The sequence below is a fragment of the Hyperolius riggenbachi genome, chromosome 5 (genome assembly GCF_040937935.1).
Source record: "Hyperolius riggenbachi isolate aHypRig1 chromosome 5, aHypRig1.pri, whole genome shotgun sequence".
NCBI lineage: Eukaryota > Metazoa > Chordata > Amphibia > Anura > Hyperoliidae > Hyperolius > Hyperolius riggenbachi.
The window spans coordinates 2,666,841-2,672,860 of NC_090650.1; the positions used below are offsets into that span (position 1 = coordinate 2,666,841).

At 44.9% G+C, this 6,020-nt stretch overlaps 1 long non-coding RNA gene across 1 annotated transcript; it reads left to right on the forward strand.

Moving 5' to 3' along the window:
* The first annotated feature begins 484 nt into the window (after nt 1–484).
* LOC137519514 (uncharacterized) lies at nt 485–4,472 on the forward strand. The gene is made up of 2 exons (XR_011020997.1): nt 485–597; nt 4,263–4,472. It is a non-coding gene; the product is annotated as an uncharacterized lncRNA (long non-coding RNA).
* Nucleotides 4,473–6,020: the final 1,548 nt, after the last annotated feature.

Genomic DNA, 6,020 nt, shown 5'->3' on the forward strand with positions numbered 1-6,020 from the left:
GGTCTGTGATCTTGCATTTTCCAAAGACTTTTATCTCAAGTGTGTATGAAGCATTAGATTGTGCTACAAGCCATAAACAGGCTTCTGCTCTGATATTTTCCCTGTATAACTATAAGTGTGTTCTTTTGATATGTATTGTGAAGGCCTGGGGTGAAGGGTGGATGGGGTGGGGGGGGTGGGGGGGTAATGTAATGTCTTCTCTTTTGTTGTAATGTTATAAAATCGCAATAAAAATTCTCTTAAAAAAAAAACTGTCTCTGTTTTCCCATTTATGTTTAAATATAAAACAAAGCAGCCTCGTGTCTCACTTCAACCAATTTTCCCTCCTCTGTCACTCAGTGGGCAGTCATAGTATGATTACAGGAGTCAGAAGCCCCTCCCCATCACCGTGGTAACAGTTAGTGTCAGGGAAGGAGCCGTCACTCCACACGTAACCATGGCGACAGTACGTTGAGGAGCATCAATCCACTGCTGGTGGAAACAATTGCTCCATTCATGGCTGTGCTCCTTGCCAGCCTTTCTGCTGGATTGCTACGCAGAGTTTACCACACTGCGGTTGCCATGGCTACAGAGATAGCGTGAGATGTGATGTCCGGGGTAAGGCAGCACTGACATTGGCACTGAGATATCTGTCATGTTAGGGACGCCCACACACGTATTGTACGCGAGGGCCGAGGGCGGGAGAGAGCGAGGAGCTGTCGCTACAACCAGAGATTTCCTGCAGGTCTGATCCTCAGAGGAACATACAGAGAGACAGAATGCAGAAATATCTATATATACTGTATATACATATATATGTATAGAGAGAGGGTGTGTGTGTGTGTATATATATATATATATATGTAATGCTGGGGGGCATACTTTCTGACCACCCAGCGGAAAAAGGCTAGTAGCTGGATAATGGAATAGGCTGCACAAGTTGTCCAGAGCAACTGCAGCTCTGGGCTTCCGATATCGCTACAAATAAGACATAATGGCAGCACAGTGCGATGTTGTGCTGCCTATGGTCTGAGTAACCAGACAAAGAACGAACAGACAGACAGACAGAACGCTAGCAAGACTAAGCGCTACCCTAGCGATAGCAAGCATTCAGACAGGTACAAGACAGGACTATAGATTGGAGCGTAACTAGTAGCAACCGCAGCTCACAGTCACGTCCACAGAAGCAGAGCAAGCAGGCTAACAACAGTCACCAGCAAGCATCCACCCAGGCAAGACTACAGGACAGAATGTAACTAATAGCAACTGCAGCCTATAGTGACGTTCCCAGAAACTACAGGGAGCGCAGAATTATTAGGCAAGTGGTATTTTTGAGGAATAATTTTATTATTGAACAACAACCATGTTCTCAATGAACCCAAAAAACTCATTAATATCAAAGCTGAATATTTTTGAAAGTAGTTTTTAGTTTGTTTTTAGTTTTAGCTATTTTAGGGGGATATCTGTGTGTGCAGGTGACTATTACTGTGCAAAATTATTAGGCAACTTAACAAAAAACAAATATATACCCATTTCAATTATTTATTTTTACCAGTGAAACCAATATAACATCTCAACATTCACAAATATACATTTCTGACATTCAAAAACAAAACAAAAACAAATCGGTGACCAATATAGCCACCTTTCTTTGCAAGGACACTCAAAAGCCTGCCATCCATTGGATTCTGTCAGTGTTTTGATCTGTTCACCATCAACATTGCGTGCAGCAGCAACCACAGCCTCCCAGACACTGTTCAGAGAGGTGTACTGTTTTCCTTCCTTGTAAATCTCACATTTTATGATGGACCACAGGTTCTCAATGGGGTTCAGATCAGGTGAACAAGGAGGCCATGTCATTAGTTTTTCTTCTTTTATACCCTTTCTTGCCAGCCACGCTGTGGCTCCCGCACCCAGGCTATGCATATACATAGGTTAGGATTTAGTTAGTGTTAGGTCCCCTCCCATGGAGGATTGACTTCTTCGCAGTGGGAGGGACGAGTACTTAATAGGTTGCATGCAAGCTGTTACAGGAAACCAACATCCTCCAGTGGTAGACAGGTCATGTGTATGCTCGGTGTGTATTATATCCCACAAGTGGGGCTTGCACTCTTTTGCAGGTAGGCACTTGTCTGTTTTTAAGTAGCGCTGTTCATTTCCTTGCCACGCTGTGGAGTACTTGGACGCGTGTGATGGAGCATTGTCCTGCATGAAAATCATGTTTTTCTTGAAGGATGCAGACTTCTTCCTGTACCACTGCTTGAAGAAGGTGTCTTCCAGAAACTGGCAGTAGGACTGAGAGTTGAGCTTGACTCCATCCTCAACCCGAAAAGGCCCCACAAGCTCATCTTTGATGATACCAGCCCAAACCAGTACTCCACCTCCACCTTGCTGGCGTCTGAGTCGGACTGGAGCTCTCTGCCCTTTACCAATCCAGCCACGGGCCCATCCACCTGGCCCATCAAGAATCACTTTCATTTCATCAGTCCATAAAACCTTAGAAAAATCAGTCTTGAGATATTTCTTGGCCCAGTCTTGACGTTTCAGCTTGTGTGTCTTGTTCAGTGGTGGTCGTCTTTCAGCCTTTCTTACCTTGGCCATGTCTCTGAGTGTTGCACACCTTGTGCTTTTGGGCACTCCACTGATGTTGCAGCTCTGAAATGTGGCCAAACTGGTGGCAAGTGGCATCTTGGCAGCTGCACGCTTGACTTTTCTCAGTTCATGGGCAGTGATTTTGCGCCTTGGTTTTTCCACACGCTTCTTGCGACCCTGTTGACTATTTTGAATGAAACGCTTGATTGTTCGATGATCACGCTTCAGAAGCTTTGCAATTTTAAGAGTGCTGCATCCTTTTGCAAGATATCTCACTATTTTTGACTTTTCTGAGCCTGTCAAGTCCTTCTTTTGACCCATTTTGCCAAAGGAAAGGAAGTTGCCTAATAATTATGCACACCTGATATAGGGTGTTGATATCATTAGACCACACCCCTTCTCATTACAGAGATGCACATCACCTAATATGCTTAATTGGTAGTAGGCTTTCGAGCCTATACAGCTTGGAGTAAGACAACATGCATAAAGAGGATGATGTGGTCAAAATACTCATTTGCCTAATAATTCTGCACTCCCTGTAGAGTAGCAGGAATACTACTAGTCACCAACGTGGTGATGGCAGAATCCAAGCTATCAGGATGGTGGACTTCACTGACATACCGCGGATGCAGCGGACGTCCATCAGGCATGGAAATAAGGCAATACACAATAATACAGAAAAATAACAAACGGCTCAACTAACGAATAAATGTATATTAGCAAGTCTGCATATATATTTATCAACAACTAGCTAAAGCACAAGTAATAAGGTTGCATAGAACTACAATAAGTGATCTATAACAGAGTGACAAAGTGCCCAGCAGACCAGCGTACTGACCGCTATGTCGGGCAGAGTCTGAAATGGGAAGCAGACTTTTATGCTGGCATCAGCCAATGGATGCAGGTATGGAAATTTCCACAAAGCTGAATGGTAATCATCCAATCCTGAGCTGGCTTGATTACCATTTGCTAGCTGAAAGACTATCATAACAAATGCATGCAGTACTACGCAACAACATGCATGCAGGAAATCCAGGGCTATCTGGCTGCAGCTCAACTGCAGCAAACCATAGGAGGAATCCTGACAGCATCCTGAGCTGCTCTGAACTGCAGAGTGATTGCAAATGACAATAAGACTCACTGCGAATGCGCAACCGAATGCAAGCAGACAAGTCAGAACTGCCCAGTTGCAGCTCCCCTGCAAGCGACAGAACATGCTACAGGGGAGATCCTGACAATACATAAAGAGGAGACTTTTGATAAGTCTGGTTTGGTTAGTCATTTGGTTTGACAGGATTTGAGTCTGATGAACAGGTTCCATGGTTACAGGTGTCGCCGTATCATGAGAGCTGCCTTGTATATGGTCATTATTATCAGTCTTCCAAGATCTCTAAAAAAGCTCCAGATCTTTCATTGGGATTTTACTTATATTTCCTTAGAACAAAAAGCCACTTATCCCGGTGGAATTGATTTTACACAACTGACCAATGTGCTGATTGCTAATATATGTATGATTTCTCCAGACTGGTGATTGCTTATAGAGAAGATACCAGGTGTCTGGTCCGACAATTTATTCTGTTGTATGGAAAGCACGTCACAGCCGCTCAGGACCAGCTCAGAGGGGAGACGCATGATTGGTAAATGATATTGAAGCAGGAGTTCTTTATTAGAACAATTTTCTGTTCCAACAGAGCTTGTGATGATGAAGAATTGATGAGGGCGAAGGCTAATGAACACCAAGATCTGCCGGGACTCGGATGAAAACTGATTACTTTCCTCTTTAATATGGACATATTTTTGTCTTAACTCAGGAGGAGCTTTTAAAAGTGAAATTTGATTCAAAATCATATGTTTAGTCCGTGTTCAATAAAGCCAAATATTGGTGATGCCTTGTGGAAAAATGTGGCTGGTTGTATCCAGGCTGAGAAAGATTGCCGGCACACTTGTCCAGTCAATAGTTTGATAGTTTGGCATGTTGGAGCTTTCAGCATTCTGTATAACCTATCTAACCATGGGGGAGAGGAGGCCATTCAAAAGAGATGTAACCTATCATCTGACCAAGGGGGGTGGATGGGTGGCTTAGAGGAGATAGAACCTGCCTGACTGATTCAGGAGAAATGTAACCTATCATCTGCCCATAAAGGAGGGGTGCCTCAGAGGAGGGAGATATAACCTGTCTGACCATGTGAGCATGTGTGTGTATTAGTGGTTGAGGGGTGGGGGGGGGGGGGGAGTTTAGGAGAGATGTAACCTATCATCTGACCGTGGGGGGTGGATGGGTGGTTTAGCGGACATTGAACCTGCCTGACTTAGCCTGTGTGTGTGTGTAGTAGTGTGTGTGTGTGTGGGGGGGGGGGGGGGGGGGGGAGGGGGATTCAGGAGAAATGTAACCTATCATCTGACCAGTCTCATGTGAGGGTTCCCAGTGGCCAATGCTGGGAATTAATTTATTACTTAGTCCCATCTGGTCACTTCGGTGGAGGCCCTGATGTGGAAGCATCGTGACTCAAACTCCTTCTGTGGTAGACCCACCTGAGACCAACCCTGAAAATGGACACAAATTGAAACTCTGTCCTGATCCACCAAATTGCGGTAAGATTACCTTGCGCATGTAGCACGCAGCAATTTCACCGTTATTAACGCCGGATGAGCACTGCCTGTTATCTGATCAGCGATGTGTGCAACACTGGGATAATGCACACATTGCTATGGTAACGAGTAGCATAATGCACATTACCATAGCAGCAGGTGCCCATTCCACAAACAACTGATTTTTTAGAAACAGGAACAGGAAATGAAGCAACCCGTTAGAAGACAAAGATAAAGGTAATCGGCCGTGTCAGGAACCACCCAACAACTGAAAACATGAAGGATTCACCAGCAATAGCCTGAAGGCAGACTCTTGGTCCATCTTGGATCAGAGTATCAAAAGACGTGTACATTACAGGCGTATTGCTGGGCTGATGCCGTTGTGAACTGACCCACCTTTTAGATATAAAGGTGTTGAATGAAGCAAACTGAATTAGGGTTCCTTCTCTGGTATTATTCTCAAGGAGGAGACAACCAAACCATCCTAAGGAGGCCTAGGAAAAGGTCCAGCCATCTGGCCTACAGCCACTTCCTTATCCACAATGGGTCATTGGAAAACCAATTGAAGATTTTAAATGGGGGCGTATGAGTTAGCAGAGCAAAGGCAAGGAATGGTGAAACTCAGGGACATGCAGAGGGTCCTTAAGTGGGGGGTGCTTAAATTTAAAAGAGGCCCCCCCCCAAAAAAAAAAATGTTCAGTAGGACCTTTCCCCTCAAACCCCTTTCCCTGCAATGACTTGTTGACCTTCACACCCCCCTCCTCCTCTCTGGCACTTGTCCAAAACCATCCCTGTGAGCCGCTGCGCTTGACACATACATTCAGGCACAGAAGCGCTGGCTGCATTCACTGGTGTAGAGT